At 39.3% G+C, this 20,399-nt stretch overlaps 1 protein-coding gene across 6 annotated transcripts in view; it reads right to left on the bottom strand.

The window, feature by feature from the left end:
* The window catches only part of LOC131678803 (leucine-rich repeats and immunoglobulin-like domains protein 3), a 570,421-nt gene that overhangs the window by 512,467 nt on the left and 37,555 nt on the right, over window positions 1–20,399 (bottom strand). The window contains exon 1 of one of the 6 annotated variants that reach the window (XM_058959132.1): window positions 154–175. The exons of the other annotated variants lie outside the window; for them this stretch is intronic. The gene's annotated coding sequence lies outside the window, so the exon portion shown is untranslated. Of the gene's footprint in view, window positions 1–153; window positions 176–20,399 lie in introns of those variants that run through there. 6 annotated transcript variants of the gene reach the window in all.

Genomic DNA, 20,399 nt, shown 5'->3' on the forward strand with positions numbered 1-20,399 from the left:
CCCTCAGTTGACGAAATCGTGATCTTGTTTTCATGCATTTATGAGCGGTTTTTTTTTCGTGAACAGTTAGGCTTTTAGGAACGCGTCCACTGGAAAACAGACAGAGAAAGAAGGACCGGAACAGTGAGAATGAAAAAAATGGTGAAAACTTACCTTTTTGTTGGAATCACTGAGAAATGTCCTCAAACAGGAATCGAACTTGCGATAATAACCACTCTATTATACATTCATGATTTGGCAAGCGATCTGCTCATGTGGCAAACGAAGTGCGCCGTTCTTAATTATACCGGGACTGTAAACGGGAAGATCTACCTCACGAAGTGTCCATCAAAGCGTCTGGTTCTCCTGTTGAAACAACACGAGGGCCCTACGATCTTCTGGCCATATCTAGTTTCGTGCCACTATTCATATGGTGCCCAGGAGTGGTACGAAGCCAACGGGGTCACTTCGTGCCCAAGGACATTAAACCCTCCAACGCACCGGAACTAAGGCCCATCCAAAAATACTGGCAAATAAGAAGCAGACGCTACTGAAGCATCCCATAGAGGTCAAAACTGAGGCAGTCATGAAGAAAAAAGTTGGATTTCCGTACAGAAGAAGCTGCAGCCAGATGTGAAGATTTAGGGTAGAACGGGTATAAACGTTTCGTGAGGTTATTCTAACTATCTTTAATCGATTTCTCGGATTTTTCCACATAAAAATTACTACTTTTCACCATCGGCATTCAGTCTCTATCCAAGAAGCACGGCCAGGTTTAACTTCACGCTTGAGTTATGGGGAAAATTGGATTAAAACGGGTATACACGTTTTGTGCGGTTATTCTAACTATCTCCAATCAATTCCCCGAAATTTTCTACATAAAAATTATTACTTTTCATCAGCCACATTTAGACTCTTTCCGAGAAGTAGAGCCAGCTTCAACATCACACTTGAGTTACGGAAGGGATTTGGGGAAAACACCTTTTTTGTCTCGTCTTTCTAACTATTTTCAATCGATTCCCTGAACTAATTAAAATAAAAATCAGCCTTTTGATTAGCCGCTTTCTGCCTTATCCTGAAATATTAAGTAAGCTATAACTCCACACTTCTATTATATGAAGAATTGGGGTAAAACGGATACATACAAGCCTTTTGTGCGGCCATTTTACTTATCTTCAATCAATTGCTTAGATTTTTCTAAATAACAATTATTACTTCTCATCAGCCACATTCAGCCTCTTTCCGAGAACAGCCAGATTTACCTTCACTCTTGAGATATGGGAAGAGTTGGGGTAAAACATACACACATTTCATTTGGTCATTGTAACTATCTTGAATCGATTCCCCATAAGAACATGCATAAGAAAAAACTGCTTTTTATCAGCCGCATTCAGCCTCTATCTGAAATATAGAGCTAGATTCAACTTTATACTTGAGTAATGGGAGGAATTGGGGTAAAACTGGTACACACGTTTCGGGCGGTCAGTCTTACCATATTCAAACAATAATCTGGACTTTTATAAATAAGAATTACTACTTTTGATTTTTGAGCCGCGTATAACCTTTTACCGAAATATAAAGCCAGAATTACATTTATACTTTAGTTGTGCAAGGAATTGGGATAAAATGGATGTATACGTTTCATGAGATTATTCTTCAAACGATTCTCTGAATTGTTTTTACATAACTTTGGTCAGTCGCATACAACTTCCTTCTGAGTTATATAGTCAGTCTTGAATATAAACTCAAACTAAAAGGGTAACTGGGGCGAAATGGGCATACCGTGCGGTCGTTGTAAATACTATTTGCAACCTTTTTACCTAAAAGACACCTCTCCTGGTTAACGTCATCCAGCCTTTTCAAAAAAAAAAAAATATCGCGTTTTGGGTATATTTTTTTCCCACTGTGCGTCGATACAAATTATTTAGCGAAAACAGAAAAAATCGTGATTTCCGAATTCTTCAGAATTCTGGATTCAGAACCGGGAAACCATTTTAATTCAGGATCTCGTTGAAGTCATAACGATCATATTAAACGAACATTCGAAATGAAACAACTAAAACGGATCAACCCTTAACTACCATTACTGTCAGTTTATGTGTCAGTTTATTCTCTTTGAGAGATCTGTCGTAGCCGGGTGCGTGACGTTTGGCGTAAATACGTTAGGCATACATACATTAGGCATAAGTACGTTAGGCATAATGGACGATAGGCATAATTCACAAAAATATAAAAATAATCGCAAGGCTTTCGTTAGAGATTTCGGTTGTTTTTTCAGGTTAGGAAAACATGACGCTTTTCTATACCATAGCTTCGCATAACTCTAGCGAGAGACTCCAAAATGAAAAAATTCCATGCGATATATTTAACCCCTACAAATGTAGAGCTTTTTTATATTTTTCTGTAGACGAGATGAAGAAAATATCCTTTCAATTTTGATGCAAGAAAATTTTTAGCCTTTAAGATGTATTACCAATAGAGTTTCATCCAAATATTAAAAAAGCAAAATAATGAACAGACTGTTGTAACGGCATTAAACTAGCAAGGGACTGGATGGTGAAGTATATTTTTTTACAATATTAAGAGTCATAGTACTCAAGGGAGAGCAAGAAGCTGAAGATCGGTTCCGACAGTATGAAATACAAAGTAACTTTCCACTCGTCCGGACATGCTGCAGACTCAGGTGATTCGCATTTCTAATGCCAAAAGATCCTAACTTCTGCGGTAACAGACAAAGGGTTAAGTCGCCGGGAAACTCTAGGCTTGCTCATTGACCCTACTTCACGCTTTTCCAAAATTTCTTTCTTCAACTCCTTGCTCTCACTTGAGTACTATGGCTCTTAATATTGAAAAATATACTTCACCTTCCAGTCCCTTGCTAATTAAACGCCGTTACAACATTTAACAAATTGACTCAATAGGTTGTTTACAAAAAAATGGAAAAAATAATGAACAGACATTAAGTTTTTGATCCAATGGAAACTGGCAGTGCTATGCACAGGATCAATATTAGGCTACGGATTCTACGTTTGTGACGATAACTTTTTCGTTTCGGTAACTCATCACAGTACAGGAATAAACTCTCTCTCTCACATCAAAGAGTTTCCGTAGCTCTATTTGTGATGGCCTCGAGAATACACTCATTGTGCTTAAGAATATGGGAGATAATCAATATAGAACCAGCAATATTCGAATATTCGTTGAATGAATAATAAAATGCATCATTCTTTCTTTCATGAGCTTTTCTTCTAGGTTAAATATTTTCTTCTTGGAAAATTACACCTTGCATGCATGAAGAACTAATCTAAGTTAATCCGTACATGCCCAACTTTTTTCTAGCGTTCATAGGGTTTAAGAAACACGAAAAACTCGCTTGAAAGATGCTTCTTTCGCAGTGTTGGAAGCTGCTCAATATTTACCTTCCGGTGCTCAACACAATTCTCCAAGAAAATTTTCAATATTCTATATGCTAGGAAAAGATAGTCGAAGACGGTCTAAATTGATACGCTTCAGCAGTTTTCAATAATAATGGGAAACAATGAAGATATATCAAAATTTCATTTATCAACGCCAACTGTAAATATTAGGCTAATAGAGATAACTTCAGTTCTAAGTTGTAATAGTCCCGGTTACTGGTCTTCCTTGTTTTTGTGAGTAAATTCTACCTAAATCAAAAGTTTTAGCAGTTTAAACCGTTCTTGTTTAAAAACGACATGGGCGTGTGCTTTATTCATACCTTAATACAAAATAGACTGATTTTTAACAAGTGTATTTAGCCTATTTTAGAGATGTGCAATTTGTTTATTCGTTCTGCATATTTTATTTGAGTGAAGATTTCTTGTGGTATATTCAATAGAATAAAATGTTGATCGAGTTTTATCAGCTTCCAGAGTAATTCAAAAAAATTCAAACATTTGAGCTCTTACCACCCGAGGCTGTCACCACCAAAAAATTATTTTCTTGAAGGATACTTCAATATGATAATTTATGCCTGACGTCCATTATGTCAATCGCCCATTATGCCTAACGTTCATTATGCCTAACGTAGCCTAACGTCCATTATGTCAAACGTCTTTATGCCTAACGTCCATTATGCCTAACGTACGTATGCCAAACGTCCGTATGCCTAACGTATTTATGCCTAATGTGGTGCTCCCGTCGTAGCCACCGCATACTATTTGTCGAAGCTTTTTCATTGCTTGCCGTTACCGAATACAGTACTGATTCCTTTACTATATACCTACTGTTTGTACGTTTTTAAAACGTTTAAACCCACCATAAACGATTACACTTCTTTCATCGGGCTCGGTGGTGAGAAAAATCTGTCAGTGCTACCTTCACACATACCCGGCTAATTGCGTACGTCCATGTACCAGACAGGACCCATCACTCAGGAATTAGCTCAGCACCTCTATTTAGCTTGCACGGTTGCCTCATGCAGAGCCCGCCGACCGTGCACCACGCCATTGCATTGCTTAATCCGAGTCGGGCGTCTCGGAAACTGTTTCGAATAGCATCTCCCTTGAGGGCCTGCAGAAGTGTGCTCGGCTCGGGTTAGCTCATACATACTTTGCATATGCGCGGTCGGTGCTCAATAAGTTCTGAATTCTCCGTCGCCGAGCAGACTAGGTATGCACTTATGTCAGTTTTGCATTGCTTTATCGTCGAGAACGTGAGATAGGCAGGTATCCCGTCCTGGCACGCTCGTCTCGGCCAGGCCGGGCCGGGTCGAGGTGAAGGTTTTTCCAACTCGGTTCATCTTTTCGCAGTCAGTTCATTTTTTATTCTCTTCTACTTGTTCCACGCCACAAGTACCACTCTCGGTCGGTGTGTGTGTGTGCACACGATGAAGAAGTGACTACTTAGTTGATGCAGCAGCGGCGGACTATCGCTCTCGGTACTATCGGTCTGTGTTCATAGCAGCATCAGCCAACCAATGGTAGTCTACGTACATGAGATGGGTCGATAATCAACTTGATCACGTTACCGGTTCGACAAGCTTTTCTGGAGCAGCTCATTAACCGGAATGGGTCTGGATTTCCTCGGTATCTATCATGCAAACGTATCGATGTGGCTTTTGATGGTGTACTTTTGAAAATTGGAACGAAAAGTGCGCCGGTGCTTCGGGAAGGAAGACTTACGGGCAACGTTAAACAAACCGAAAGGGATATGTAGATTTTCTTATCCTTGATCCGTGTAAATCAATTTGAATGCAGAGTGCATTCTTTGTGTTGTTCTAGAACGAAACAGTGATGGGTACAGACAAATTTGGACACTGTCCGTTCAGTAGACAACTTCACACATTTCACTTCAGGAGGAGATTTACCAATCCGGAGCGTACCGGTTATCAATAAGGAACGCTTCACACAATCACTATAATCACAATCGATATCTGATACGAAATTCGTGATGTTAAACACGCCAATGGATCGTCATGCGGAGAAACTGTTATTTTGCAGACCTTCCTCAGGAGGAAGATAATAGCTATGTTTGTTTTCTTCTTCTAGACGGCTCCATGATTTGGTCGGGTTCGCCCTGGGCTTGTCTGATTGACTGAAGCTTGAAATGCTAACGGTTGTTAATAGATCAGTGTTGTTAGCTAAATATTACTGTAAAATGGAGTGATACTGGTACCAACAGGATAGTTGGATATTTTGTTATTTTTTTCATTTCACGTTGGCTTCGCATTTGTTGTACTTATCCGTTGCACAGTTGGAGGATATTTTTTCTAATATTATCATCTTTTTTGGAGTTTCGTACTAATGAATAAAAAATAAATTTGAATAATGAATGAGTTTGTATCAAGATTTTGGAATTGGATTATTAAATTAGATGCTTCGTTCGGTTTGGGTCTCTAGTCTTCATTACTGAATATTGTTGAATTTAATTTAAATGTTGTTATAAAAAATTTTGTGGGTTACAGTATCGCATCTCTAAAACGAGGATATTGGGCCTACGAAAGAGAACAATCCCAATCAAATGGATAACCCAATCTACCAGGCCCGTGTGCATGGGGAGGGTTTTGAGAGTTTTGAATATATTTCCTAACTTTCTGATCAGGAATAAAAAATTTATACTGCGAGCCGTTTTGACACACAATGTCATTAGAGTTCTCATTCTAGAAACAAGTCTTTGAAGAAAACCTGTGAGGGTGGCTGTAAAAGGATGTCAAGTCAATCAGCACCGCTGGATCGGTTCACGTCTCGACTAGTTTCGATATTAACGACAGTTGTTAGTAGATCAGTTACGCAGCAAAGGTGTGTCAGCGAGCTAGATACAGTAGTTAAGGAGGAAGAATAACGAACGAACAACACGTACTCGGGAAAAAATCGGACAATAGGTGATCTCTGCGCCAGAGTGGCTGATAACTAAGTGGCTCACGAAAACTGACATCGGTATCGGGAGAAATTCCGCCGCCGGGAAACTCTTAGCACTAGTCAATAGGTAATTAGGAACGAGTATCGCCAGGAATGATAAGAAACCCCGCGAAGATAGTTGCAAAGAGATATAAGTCGTTATGTTCGGGATCTCTGGATCGGTTCGCGTCTCGGCAGATGACGTTGTTAGCAGCTTACCTGAGCAGGTCAGTCATACCACGAAAGTTGGACAGCAAGCAAGAATCAGCATCAATGGAAAAAACACGAACGATTAACACAAAATGAAACAAGTAAGAGCACAATCTCGGTTGCCCCGGAAGGATGAGGATTGAGAGGAACAAGAGGTTTAGGTTTAGTCGGCAGGCTCACTACAAAACCACCACAGAAACAATCTGACACAACCATGAACCAGTACGGAGGTGTCTGATCAAGATTTCTTCTCGATAATACAGACATTGTCCGAATGCGTTGAGCCATGTCGACACAAGACTCAGCCCTCCGGACTCGAAAAAAAATATGTTATGTTTGAGGGATTCTATACCTTCCCTATACAAGGAACGAAAAAATCAAAACCCTTTCTTTGAGAATTTTTCTGCGCACGGGTCTGCAATCTACTGATATCAGATCATGCGCAACTGTTAAAAGCGTATTTTATTTTTAAATTGTTTGTTAATATTTCTGGATGTCTCTAATTATTTTGACATTGTTTGTAGAGAGTGGCGTAGACAGTTTATTTTGATTTGGGACATGGTTTTGAATTTTCACATAAAAAGATCAAAGTTATCGTAGTTCCAACATCTATCTTCCAAATTTTAATCTCAATCTAAAACAGCTCTTTAGTCAATTGAAGAGAGCGACAGACGACAAATGACAGATGACAGATGACAGACGACAGGCGACAAACGACAGACGACAGACGACAGACGACAGACGACAGACGACAGACGACAGACGACAGATGACAGACGACAGACGACAGACGACAGACGACAGACGACAGATGCCAGACGCCAGATGGCAGACGGCAGACGACAGACGACAGACGACAGACGACAGACGACAGACGACAGACGACAGACGACAGACGTCAGACGACAGACGACAGACGACAGACGACAGACGACAGACGACAGACGACAGACGACAGACGACAGACGACAGACGACAGACGACAGACGACAGACGACAGACGACAGACGACAGACGACAGACGACAGACGACAGACGACAGACGACAGACGACAGACGACAGACGACAGACGACAGACGACAGACGACAGACGACAGACGACAGACGACAGGCGACAGACGACAGGCGACAGGCGACAGACGACAGACGACAGACGACAGACGACAGACGACAAACGACAGACGACAGACGACAGACGACAAACGACAAACGACAAACGACAAACGACAAACGACAAACGACAGACGACAGACGGCAGACGACAGACGGCAGACGACAGACGACAGACGACAAACGACAAACGACAGACGACAAACGACAGACAACAGACGACAGATGACAGATGACAGATGACAGATGACAGATGACAGATGACAGACGACAGACGACAGACAGACGACAGACGACAGAAGACAGACAACAGAAGACAGACGACAGACAACAGAAGACAGACGACAGGCATTGCATTGCATTTTTGGCATCTTGCCATTACAGCAAAAGGCCATACAATGCACACCCAGACGAAAATCGTGTAAATTTACGTCTGCTTGCCCTGACATATACGAGCTTCAAAAATGACATAGTTTTACGTTCGAATAAAATTTTATATTACGTTGATCGTAATCGTGTAATTTTACTCCATATATGGCGTTTATTTGAATTATTCATAAGTGTAATTTTATGGCACTGGGCATGTAAAGTACATCTTTCATAAAAAATTTAACGGAACACGGTTATATCGCATCATTTCGTGAATTATGGTTTGTTAATATGTGTGAAGTTTAGAATTACGACAACGATAAAATGCGTTTTTGTGTGTGGTATTCTGCGAACGACGTCCAGATGATTCCCAACGACATGAACCATGAACATGAACCGTCAAGCGGAACCTCAAGAAGATGCGAGTCCCAAGGGTTGCGGGTTCGAATCCTGCCTCTTGGTTTAATTTTTTCACAAAATTGCTTTCGTTTAAATCATTAGATATTACCAAAAAATCTCTTAGAAGTTTATGGATGCTACATATACTCACTTAGGCTATTAAGCCATCTGAGCATGTCTTGGAGTGCATGTCTTAGGATAACAACGATCTTTTGATAAGTTATGTTGAGTTTTTGAGCATTTTAAGCGTTCTTTAATCCTGGGGTACATTCTGCATCTCTATATGAATGGTTTATTGGGTACAAAATCGTCCTATATCTACTGGAAAACACGTTTCATGGCGACATGAACAGGAACTCTAGTGATATGGGGTGACTCACTCCCTGTCAGAATGTGAATTGTACACTGACAACTAAATATCAGAATGAAGGTCCGCGTGTCCATCCAAGAACGCACGAGAATATATGAATGATCACACGTATACAAAATCCAGTTTTGTACACACGAACTCACATGCACGCAAGCACACGTGACAAACACATTAACATACGAACGCTTAAACTCTTCGCGATCAACAACGCACACCTACACCCGCGATCGCGCAAACTTGATAACACCCCGGTAATAAGCTGAACGTTTTAGCATTTGCGAAGTTTTAAACGCTGTCTCAAACGGGAACCTACAAACGTCCGTGTTTACGCGATCATGAAACGGTCTCGTTCGGAAGCCATTACCCTCTGTGCTAGCAACTTAGGTCCATACATTCTGTAGGACCAATCAAAAAATAAAGCTCATATCCACTAGACAACACGTTCTATGGCGACATGACCGGGAACTCTAGTGATATGGAAGATCTCACTTTCTACTAGCGTCTGAGCCGTACACCAAAAATTAAGTATCAGATTCACGGTCCACGCGCGATCATCCAAGAACACACGCGAATATACGAAAGGCACACGGTTATAAAATATAATTTATACACGCAAAGTTACATACGCGTTAGCACACGCGACATACAAACGGACACGCGATTGAGCATGTGAACGTACAAATGCTCGAGCCCTTCGCGATGATACACGCGATCACGAAGGCTCTACCCTCGCACATATCTGAACCGTACAATGAATATCATATTCAGAATCATGGCCCGCTGCAATTGGCCTTAAGCAGTGTTTCAGTGGGTGCCATTGCCTGTCTCGTCAGCAATTGTAGTACACTGAAACCTCCATTTACGAACTCTTTTTTTACGTAATATTCGATTCACGTAACTTTTTTTACGAACTAAATTCGAAATAACGAACTGTTTTTTTACGAACCAAGTACGTAAAAAAAGTTTAAGTTTGTACAGTACAGTATGAAGTTTCACGCATTCTTAGCGAACTGTTACTAATAAAAGTTGGGTATTTTCGGAATAGGGTTGACGAATACATGACGGAAATCGATGTCTTGAGCCTTTTCGTAATCCAAGATGGCGACTTCCGGTTTAGATAAATTTTCTATAACCTCAACAATATGGATATTTTCGGAATGGGGTTGACGAGAAAATGACGGAAATCGATGTCTTGAGCCATTTCATAATCCAAGATGGCGGCTTCCGGTTTCGATAAATTCTCTTTAACCTCAACAATATGGGTATTTTCTTAATGAGGATGACGAGTACATGACGAAAATCGATATCTGAAGCTATTTCGAAATCCTAGATGATGACTTCCGGTTCGATGTCTTGTGCCATTTTGGAATCCAAGATGGCGACTTCCGGTTTCGATAAATTATCTATAACCTCAACAATATGGGTATTTTTCTCAACCGGAAGTCGCCATCTTGGATTTCAAAAAGGTTCCAATTGTCCATTTTCATCATCTACTGGTCAAACCCGTTCCAAAAATACCCATGTTGTTAAGGTTATTGAGAATATGACTCAGCCAACAAATTTTAATAAGAATATGAAGCAAACTTTTTTACGAACTAAATCCCAAATAACGAACAATTTTTTTACGAACTAAATCCCAAATAACGAACACTTTTTTTACTAACAAATTCAGTTTACGAACCCCCGGTTTGGTTCGTAAATGGAGGTTCCAGTGTATGCGATTCTGACGGGAAGCCCTCCCGAGAACCTAGTTCTACAGCTCCAGTAGGATAACTCTAGAAAAAAAACAGTTCGTTTCACATTCTTATTAAAAATCATTGGTTGAGCAATATTCTCGAAAACACTAACGATATGGGCACTTTTGGAACGGGCTTCACAAGTGGATGCTGAAACGGGACGTTTGGCGCCATAACGAAATCCAAAAAGGTGACTTCCTGTTAAACAATATTCTCGGTAACCCTAGCAAGGGGCTTCCCGAGTAGATGGTGAAAATTTATGTTTGGTGCCGCTTCGAAAACATAGGTAGCGACTTCCGGTTGAACAATATTCTGGACAACTCTAACAATATTGGTATTTTTGGAACGGACTTGACGAGTAAATGACGGAAATTGATGAGTGGCTTCATTTAGAAGATCAAAATGGCGTCTTCCGCTTAAGAAAATCGTGCTATAAACATTTAACCCGCATCACCAATAATTAAACCTATATTTACTCTTCAATTATTCCATTTCGTAAATTCCAATATTTTTAAAGATATATCTTAATCGGAATTTTCACCACCTTGAATTTTAAAAATGGCTTTAGACATCGATTTCCGTCATCTACTCGTCATTCCGAAAAGACGTATTATTGAGATTCCAGAGAATTAATCTAAACCGGATGCCGCCATCTTGATTTTCTAAATGGCTTCCAACCCGTTCGACTGAATTCCTAAATTACCCAACTTTTATTAGTAACAGTTACCTAATAATATGTTAAATTGGAAACAACTTCATACTATACTATACGTATTCAAACTTGCTAAAAAGAGTTAGTTATTTCGAATTTAGTTCGTAAAAGAGTTACGTTAGCCTAATAAAACTCAAAAACGAGTTTCAGTGTATCTGCCACTTGAACCTATGAATCATAAATTAGATCGCGAAACAAAAATAAATTTATGAAAGATATACCAAATATTGTAAATATTTCGCGTGAAAATTTCAAAACCAAAAGCAGAGATGTATGACAATGAAAACAACTCGGGATATCTGCTAAATTTGTAATCTCGTTCACGAGAATTGAATTATTATTCTTATTATGTACTTTTGTTATTACTATTATTATTAGTTTTTAAAAGTAATACTCATTTCAAAAATAATTTTAATTTACAATTCATGAAACGTAAAAAAATAATAAATAGCTGTCGTCTATCCACTGTTTTCCACTCCTTGTGTTTAACTTTTTTTTCGGTGGTCAACGATGGTCAGGTTTGCGTCCGTGTCGTCGTCGCTAGAGCCTTGATTTTCGCTGTTAGATGTTTGGTGCTTTTTGTGCTTTCGAGTGACTCTGGTATCTATAGCCATCTTGTTTTTTGTTCGTGATATATTAGCCACTGGTTTTGGGATACCGTGGGATATAGTTTATCCGGCATTTGAGCTGGAACCCTTTGGAAAAGAAGTAAACCCGTTGGTCCCGGTCCATCTGTTGATGGATTGATATCCAGGGTCCAAAGGGTAGAGTGACCTCTCCGGCGTGGGTGATTGGCACTCAGTGCGAACAGAGGCCAAAGAAAAATTAACGAGAATTTAAAAAATAGGTATTACTTTACCAATCGATGATTTAAAATAGACTAGCCCAACATGGTTACTCATTAGACTGCCCAGAAAAAAAATAAGTTTTTGAAAACTTAATCGGCCCACCCCTGAGTCAATTCCAAGTCCCACCAGGAGTACTTACACTAAATTTGAAGCAAATCGGACAAGTCTAGCTACCGGACCAACATGCCTGAAGCTTTCATGAAATTTTTCGAATTACACATTTTTGTGAAATAATGGTAAGATTTAGCTCAATACTATGTTTAGAAGAGTTGTAGTACATAATACGAGTTATGTTTTGGTTAGAAAATTTTAGTTCCACCTGCGGCCTATGCGATAACTAGGAATCAACCCAGGGTGGGTGGATAGGAGTCATTTTTTCTTGTCACTCTATTATTCATGTTGATTCCATACTATTTTCCTAATCAATGTTCCAGCATGTTACTATTTAGAAGGGCCTGGCAGTTATGGAAGTCCTCGGGCTCGGTAGGTCAATCGATGGCCCTGTGTATGTCTAAACTAAAATTGAGGAAGAGCTTATGTTTCCGTATAGAACCACATCCATACTATTTCGTAGAACACAAAAATTGGTCTAATTTAGAAAAATGACTACGGTAACATAATACAATAGGTATTTTCCCTAATGAATAGTCACGACGTTTGAAGGCTACAGCATTGTCAGCAACGCAGTTTCTTAAAAAATAAAATAAAAAGTACTGAGGAAGACGAAAGGAAAAGGAAAGTTGTGAAAATAAACTCAAAATTCAAACACTGCAATCTTGTATAAGTGAGAAAAGCAGTATTATTCACTTTTAAAAGAGGGAAAACCCTGAATCTGCATTTAAACGAAGCTATTTGGATATAATAGATCCATTGTACCTATCTAATTAAGATTTGCTTACAAAAGGCAAGAGCACAAATCAAACACATCCTCGAACCGGTATAATTAATCAACCTTCTTGAAAAACCAACCCGAATCGAATGATAGAACGAAATCGAACAGCCCACCAACCCATTCGAAGTTCTGCCATCTTAATTCGACAAGACTTGCAATTTTCTCCGCTCCGTTTTTTTCTGTTCTTGTGCGGGCAACTTTCGGACGAGTGAAAATCCATTAAAACGTTGAGCCAAATTTGAGCAGGAAAGGGCGTTCTTAGCATCCCTCAGCGTCGATCCATTAAAACGATGTTTGTTTCTCTCCCGTGCCCCATCGGAGTCCACCCATTCACCACGCCTTGAGAAAACATCGAACGACCGACCAACTACCAACTGCCCTAGAATGGCAGTGTACCTACCTATATAGGTACCGACCTACCCATCCACGTCTCAACTAGGGAAGCAAACCGCATCGCATGACCGGACCGGGCGGGAGAAACTGTGCCGCTTCTAATATCCACCAACTTCCCCAGCCCAAGATGCTCGAAGAAAAACAAAGAAAAAGACAAGAAGTGCCTTCCTGGCTGTGATGATGGTTTTCACATTTTCTTTGCTCGCCTGCTGGGTCCTTAAAGTGGTTCGCTTTCGAATCTCGGCCACCGACCGACCGACCGCCCGATCGACCGTTTCACTGCCGGCTAGCTGGCCGTAGTTCGCTCGTGAAAGAGGACGAGCCCACCAAACCACGGCGACGAAAACAAAACAGAAGATGAGTTCGGCTTTGCTGGGGTGGTCCAGCCTAGTTTTTATGATTGACTCCTACTTCGCACCAGCAGCTCTGCCGTCACGCCGTCGTTTAAACGCTCTTTCGTTCTGATTTAGGCCGCAATAGCCATTCAATCTTAATTCCAGCACAGTTGTGACAGAACGGCAAGATTTTTATGGGAAAGAGAGCGAGAGCTAAAGTAACATAAACATTAACCGGAAATCTCCGCCCGGACGGGATTCGGGTTCAATACTATTCCACGCATTCATCACCATCCCGGTCCGGGCTGTTGGTCGGAATGAATACCCAATTTCTGTAGCCAGGACATCACACATCGTCGGCCGGTTAGGTTGCGACGAAAAACTCAGCAGGAGCCTAGCCTAGCTCGGGATATGGTTTTTTTTCTAAAAAAGAAAGTTTAACTTTCCACCATCCGGCCGAATCTCATGTTTATTCAAGAACCGTATAATATTGGGCAATGCCGAAACCGGTGGCTGGAACATTAGCAAACCATACGAGACGGGTGCGCAATTTTAGTTTAGCTCCAACACGGATACAGTGTTGGATCAAATGGGGCGAAGGTTTTTTGTTTTCGGTTGGATTAAACATCTAGGTGGGAATTTTTCCGGCTTTTCGCCGCTGGAGAGTTTTTTTTGTGAAACTACCGTTTTCATAATACTGTCGACAGGACAGTTTTGTGAGGAAATGGATTTTATCATATCGATCTGTCTTGTGTTATCTAGGCTTGCGAGTTCCAAAAATATTCACCTCAAATTCGTGGCGTAGTCAGAAAAATGAAGTTAATTAGATTAGAGATAATTTAAATTTTTGACTGCTCATTTCAGTGAATTGTACGTTCCATACACGGAAATCCGTTGAAAAATTCATGAAAAAATAATCATGTTTTAAAAAAATACGACAAAAATATTCATGGCCTTACACTCCAGTGGTGGGTGGTTAATTATGGTTGGTTCCTGAACATGTTTAGTTTCTTGTTAAGATTCTTTGGGGATAAACTGGTTTGTATAAACTAAAAGAGCCGACAATGTTAGACAATATTCATGATTTCAGCAGCTCTATTGCGATTTTCGTAATTTCTCACCACGTTTCCGTTACGTTATTTTATTCATGAGGTTACTATCGGATTTTACTGTTACAGTAGTGCGTTTATGACCATGATTTCAGGACCTAAGTGACGATTTTCGTAATATATATTCACCCTGTCGTGATATTTTATTCACGAGCTCCGCATCGGATGTTCTTAGTGAGTAATTTGATTTATGGTCATGATTTCTGGATCTTAGTCACGATTTTTAATATTGTATAGGCGAGCAGTAAGTTCTATGTTCACGATTTCAGGATTAAAGTCACGATTCTCGAAATTTATACTCACGTTATCGTGATGTTGTAGTCACCAGTAGGCGTGATTTGTGTTCATTATATTATTTCAAAATTTATGTCCAGACTTTCGTAATTTCTATTCACGTTTTCGTGATATTATAGTTACAAGCAGATTGATTTGTGTTCTTGATGAAGTGAAGATTTTTAATCTTTTAATCACGGGTAGTATGATTTGGGTTCATAATTTCATGATTTAAGTCACGATTTTCGTTATTTATATTCACGTTATTGTGATATAGAAGTTGCAAGTAAAGTGATTTGTGTTCATAATTGCCATTTTAGTAACGAGTAGTGTAATTTATGTTCATGATTTCAGTGTAGTGTAATTTATGTTCATGATTTTAAGCATTAGCGACGATTTTCGTAATCTATTTGAACGTTATCGTGATATTTTTTTTTTAATGTACAATACATTTAAGGTTTCAATATAGGGGTCCCGTTTCAAAATATCGGCTGCGGCGCCGCGTCAGATTTTGAACGTTAATAACTTTTATCATACTTAACAGAATGATTTGATTTTTAGGCCAATTTGTTGCAAATATGTTCCTCTATGCTGTATTAAAATTTGAAGTATGTATAACATGTACTAATAACAAAAAAAATGTGTTTTGAAAAATCTTTCGAAAACGACTCGGAAAAGTGAAAATTTTCAGCCCATCCCGCACAGAGCCGTCGTTATGGTAGACCAACCGAACAATAAAATAATGAAAAGTTTATATATAGGTCCACTACATGTTTGTTCGTATGGTTATTCGCATTGGGTTGCTTGACGAGAGCACTTGGTGGGGGAAAGACGGCATATTCCTTTGGTTAGGCCATTAGAAGCCGGACGGAAAGGAAAGGCTCATGCACGGCACGAGAACGAGGGAGAAAGCGATAGTAGTGCATATTAGCGCGATTATATAAATATCTGTCGGTCGGTTTTTCTCATCATTCGTATTCGTTCAAGCACTAGCAAGCAGCCAGTCCACCGAAGAAAAGCAGTCGGCGATGACGACGCACAGTGGCTGGAGGCTGGCCAAAACCTCAAAAATTTATTTTTGAAATATTAATATTTTATATTTTTCTTAAACTTCTCATGTATTGAATGATGTATATTCAAAATTTTATGATCATTGGATAAGAACACGATTTTTAACATGAGTTTAAACGTAGCAAAGTCCGGACTTTTTAATGATATTCATTTCCGAAACCACCATTGCTCTGTTCACTTCAAATGTATGTTGCTCTTTTGATTTTGGTCCGATTTTAGCACAACTAGTTTCATTGTGTAGAGGAACGAAAGAACTTGGTTAGTGAATAAAAAACATTTGGTAAATTTGCTTGGAACTATGAATTTTTTGTTTAAATATGTCTGAGGTGGTCAGATCAAAAATACTTTTTTCACTAATGTATTCTGTACAAATTTCGGAATCATTTCGGAACGGTCACATAGTATACATTCTATGGGAAATAATCTCTATTTTTCGAATATCATGGTCTCGTTCTGCGCCTAGGTGCGCAAAAAGTTTTAAGGAGATTTTGAAGCTTTGTTGCTGATATGGAGGCGCATGGTGTTTTGTTTAAAATAGTTAGACAATCTACAGTAAACCAATATGTTATACAATGGATTTAAAGTAGTATTTTTCTTTTTTTATGATATTGCTGACATTGGTGAACAGTAACGGAAAATCTATCATGAAAACGGGATCATAGTTATAAGAAAGGTTCAATGACACTGTATGGAAAAATGCATTTAATATTTTACGACTTTTAACATCAAAAATGAGCTCAGCACCTCAAAATTAGCTTAAATTGTGATTTTCAGCCAAATTAAGTAACATTTGAGGTTTTGTCCGACTTTTGTTTGAAGACCCGCCACTGTGCGACGGCGGAAAAAGTGCCCCAGCTACTGGTGACTCATCGCAACCCGATCAGAAACTGTCGCCCTGCAAGAATTTCGCCCCAACTAAAGGGCAACAGAGTAGGCTATCGTTCCAGCGTCTGGGTCGTGAGATTGTGCAGGACTGCAAAGTCGAGCTACGCTTACAAAGCTCAGTCGTAATGATGCCCCGAGAAGCCAACGATGCCTACTTGGTCGGTTTGTTCGAGAATGCAAAATAGTGCTTTCTAGCTCACCGTGTCCGCGGGGAGTGCGTCTGAATTATGCTCCCGCAATAAAACAATAAACGGTTCTTTACAGGACCAATTAATTGTGTTCTAATAAGAGTTAAACTGAAATTTACATTTTATGGTGTATAACAAATAATTTTCAGAAAGCAATATAAGAAATACGATGTGTGGAAAGAAAGAAAGAGAATTTAAATTATCTTCTCTCGCTCGTTTTCGTGCACTGCTTTTCCATTCCTTTCTGCTGCTACTACCATCATAACTAAAACGAATGTGCGTGTTCCCCCACCATCTCATGGCCAGTGTTGCCACAATTGCATGTCGCTATAACAATTTGAATTATTTTATTGATCCTCTCTAGTATTGATAAAATATAGAACATGCAAAGTACACTAGTCGCATGCTTTTATTCGAACTTTTTGGCAGCCTCCGTTGATTAACTGCATAAATCGATTTGTTTGTGCAGCTCCTTGCTAGTAGCAAACTAAATAGCCTTTATCAGCGCTAACAAATAAAACAAAAGAATTTAAATTTGTGAAAATCTTCTCCTTCCTTCTTTTCAAATCTGCAACATTCTTTGAAAATATTGTTGGAATGTTGTTATTGAAAAACTGAACATGCAAGTTTGCTAGCACTGGCCACTAGATTGAAGGCGATGGAAAGACAGAATATTCGTTTTGGTTATGCTAGTATTGGTAGCCGAACGGAAAGGAAAGGCACAGGAATGGCACGAAAACGAGCGGGAGAGCGATAGTAGTGCTTTCTCGTGTTTTCATATATGAATATTGGTCGGTCGGTTTTTCTCATCATTCGTATTCGTTCAAGCACTAGCAAGCAGCCAGTCCACCGAAGGAAAGCAGTTGGCGATGATGACGGTCCGCAAAAGTGCCCCAGCTACTGGTGGCCCATCGCAACCAACTACCGATCAGGAACTGTCGCCATGCTAGTATTTCGCCCCAACTAAAGGGCAACGGAGCAACTAATCCGCTGGCTAACATTCCAGCGTCTGGTTCGTAAGGTTGTGTATTACTTCAAAGTCGAGCTACGCTTACAAAACTCAGCCGTAATGAAGCCAGTGATGCCTACTTGGTCGGTTTGTGGGAGTGGGCGTAAATTACAATAAAAGCAACGGTTCTTTTCAGGACCAATCAATTGTGTTCTAGTGAGAGTTAAACTGAAACTTTTATTTTAAGGTGTGTAGCAAATTTTCAACAAGCAACATAATACGTTGGGTGGAAAGAAGTAGCTTGCACACGCAACAAAAATTTAAATTATCCTCTCGCTCGCTTCGTGCACTGCTTTTCCATTCCTTTCTACTGTTATTATCAGTATTACCAAAACGAATGTGTTGCTGCATGTGTTTAAGAGAAACGTTGAAGTCGCATGCTTCTATTCAAGCTTTTTGGCAGCCCCCGTGAACTAACTGCATTAAATGATTTTTTGTGCAGCTCCGTGCTAGTAGCAAACAAAATGGCCCTACCAGTGTCTGATTCGTGAGATTGTGCAGGATTTCAAAGTCGAGCTAAGCTTATAAAGTTCAGCCGTAATGGTACCCGAAGAAGCCAGTCTTGTCGTTTTGTTCGAGGCTACAAAACAGTTCGCCAGGCACGTAACTATCATGCCAAAAATATCCAACGATCCAGCGCATCACCATCAACACCAACGCCGATACCAAAGGTTCTTTTCAGAACCACCATTATTACCATAGAGAATTATTTGAAAATTTCCCATTCAAACGTGATTCTGTTGAATATTATTAGATTTAAATTAACGTCTCGAATTGAAATCACAACGCTCCGGTTATGTGACAGACATTACCCACCCATCTTTTTTATTGTGACCACGACACCCCATTTCAATATTTCTGAATGAACAGAAGGTCGAGTTTGGAAAGTTTGTAACTTTCATTGTACTTAACCAAATTACACAATGTTCGCACTAATGATTCAGAAATATGATCAGGAATCTTCTGTTAGATTTGTAAGTATGTATAATTTACATGAATAAAGAAAAATTGATTTTCAGGAATCAATTATTATCTGTTCTTCCATTGGCCAGTACTACGCGACTTCCTCATGCTAACAATTAATTTCATCGTTAGCCATCTCCCTCACCAAGGCCAACAACGCCAACAAAACCGGTCCTTTTCAGGACCACCATCATTTTTGTAAAGAATAATTTGAAATATTCCTCGCCCAAATCAGCTTTTGTCCGAAAATCCTAATGAGTATCAACATATTTGAAGAACGTGTTCCTTATGTATTCTACATCTCTCCGGTTATGTCGCAGACATTACCCACCCATCTTTTTGAATTCTTTTTCGAATTTGACACGTGTAGTAATGTGACTCATGTTCATGATATCGGCAGTTTTATCATTATATTCGTAATTTCACTTCGCTTTATCGGTGACATTGTTCAATTACTATCGGATTTTTTACTCGTAGTAACGTACAATCTGAATTAAATTATAAAAGTATGACTAATTCGCTGTGTTTTGTTTTTTGCACTATATTACGAACACGATCTCTCTAGTATACTTTTGGCGCTCAGATCTGAGTTTTTTATCCGGGCATCACATTGAACCTTATCAAATACATAAAGATGCTCGAAGTACCAACAGTTTTTTTATATCTACTACTCTAGTTATTACTAGTCGCTAGCAGCTAGTTATGATATTTCATTTAAAAAATCCGAATTATGTGAAATAGTTCAAACTAAAATTTCATGACCATGTGCAGAGTTGCATGGATTTGAAAATGATTAGAGATTCTAGCGTGGCAGCTATTTTTACGATGTTGGAATGTTGTACATCGCAAGTCAAATAAGTGAATGAGAGTATCAAAATGAAACTTGGGCAAAAATTGTGCGAATTTGGACCATTTTAACGCGTACCCCAAATCGATTAAATTCAATTTTATCTGGGAAATACGTGTATTTTTCTATGCGTTTTATATGAAATTTTATAACTTTTTTTCAAAGTGATCGAAAAAATTCAAATTTGGTTGAGTCCGAGCTCACTATGAAAGGTTTCAAACGGAAAGTTTTCGGATTCTTAAAAGCTTTTTTTTAAATATTCTTTTATCAAAATTCTCAGATTTCGGGTTTTTCTAAACAAAAATTATTTTACAAAATTATAATGTAAAAAAAATTACATCCAA

The sequence above is a fragment of the Topomyia yanbarensis genome, chromosome 2 (genome assembly GCF_030247195.1).
Source record: "Topomyia yanbarensis strain Yona2022 chromosome 2, ASM3024719v1, whole genome shotgun sequence".
NCBI classification, from domain to species: domain Eukaryota; kingdom Metazoa; phylum Arthropoda; class Insecta; order Diptera; family Culicidae; genus Topomyia; species Topomyia yanbarensis.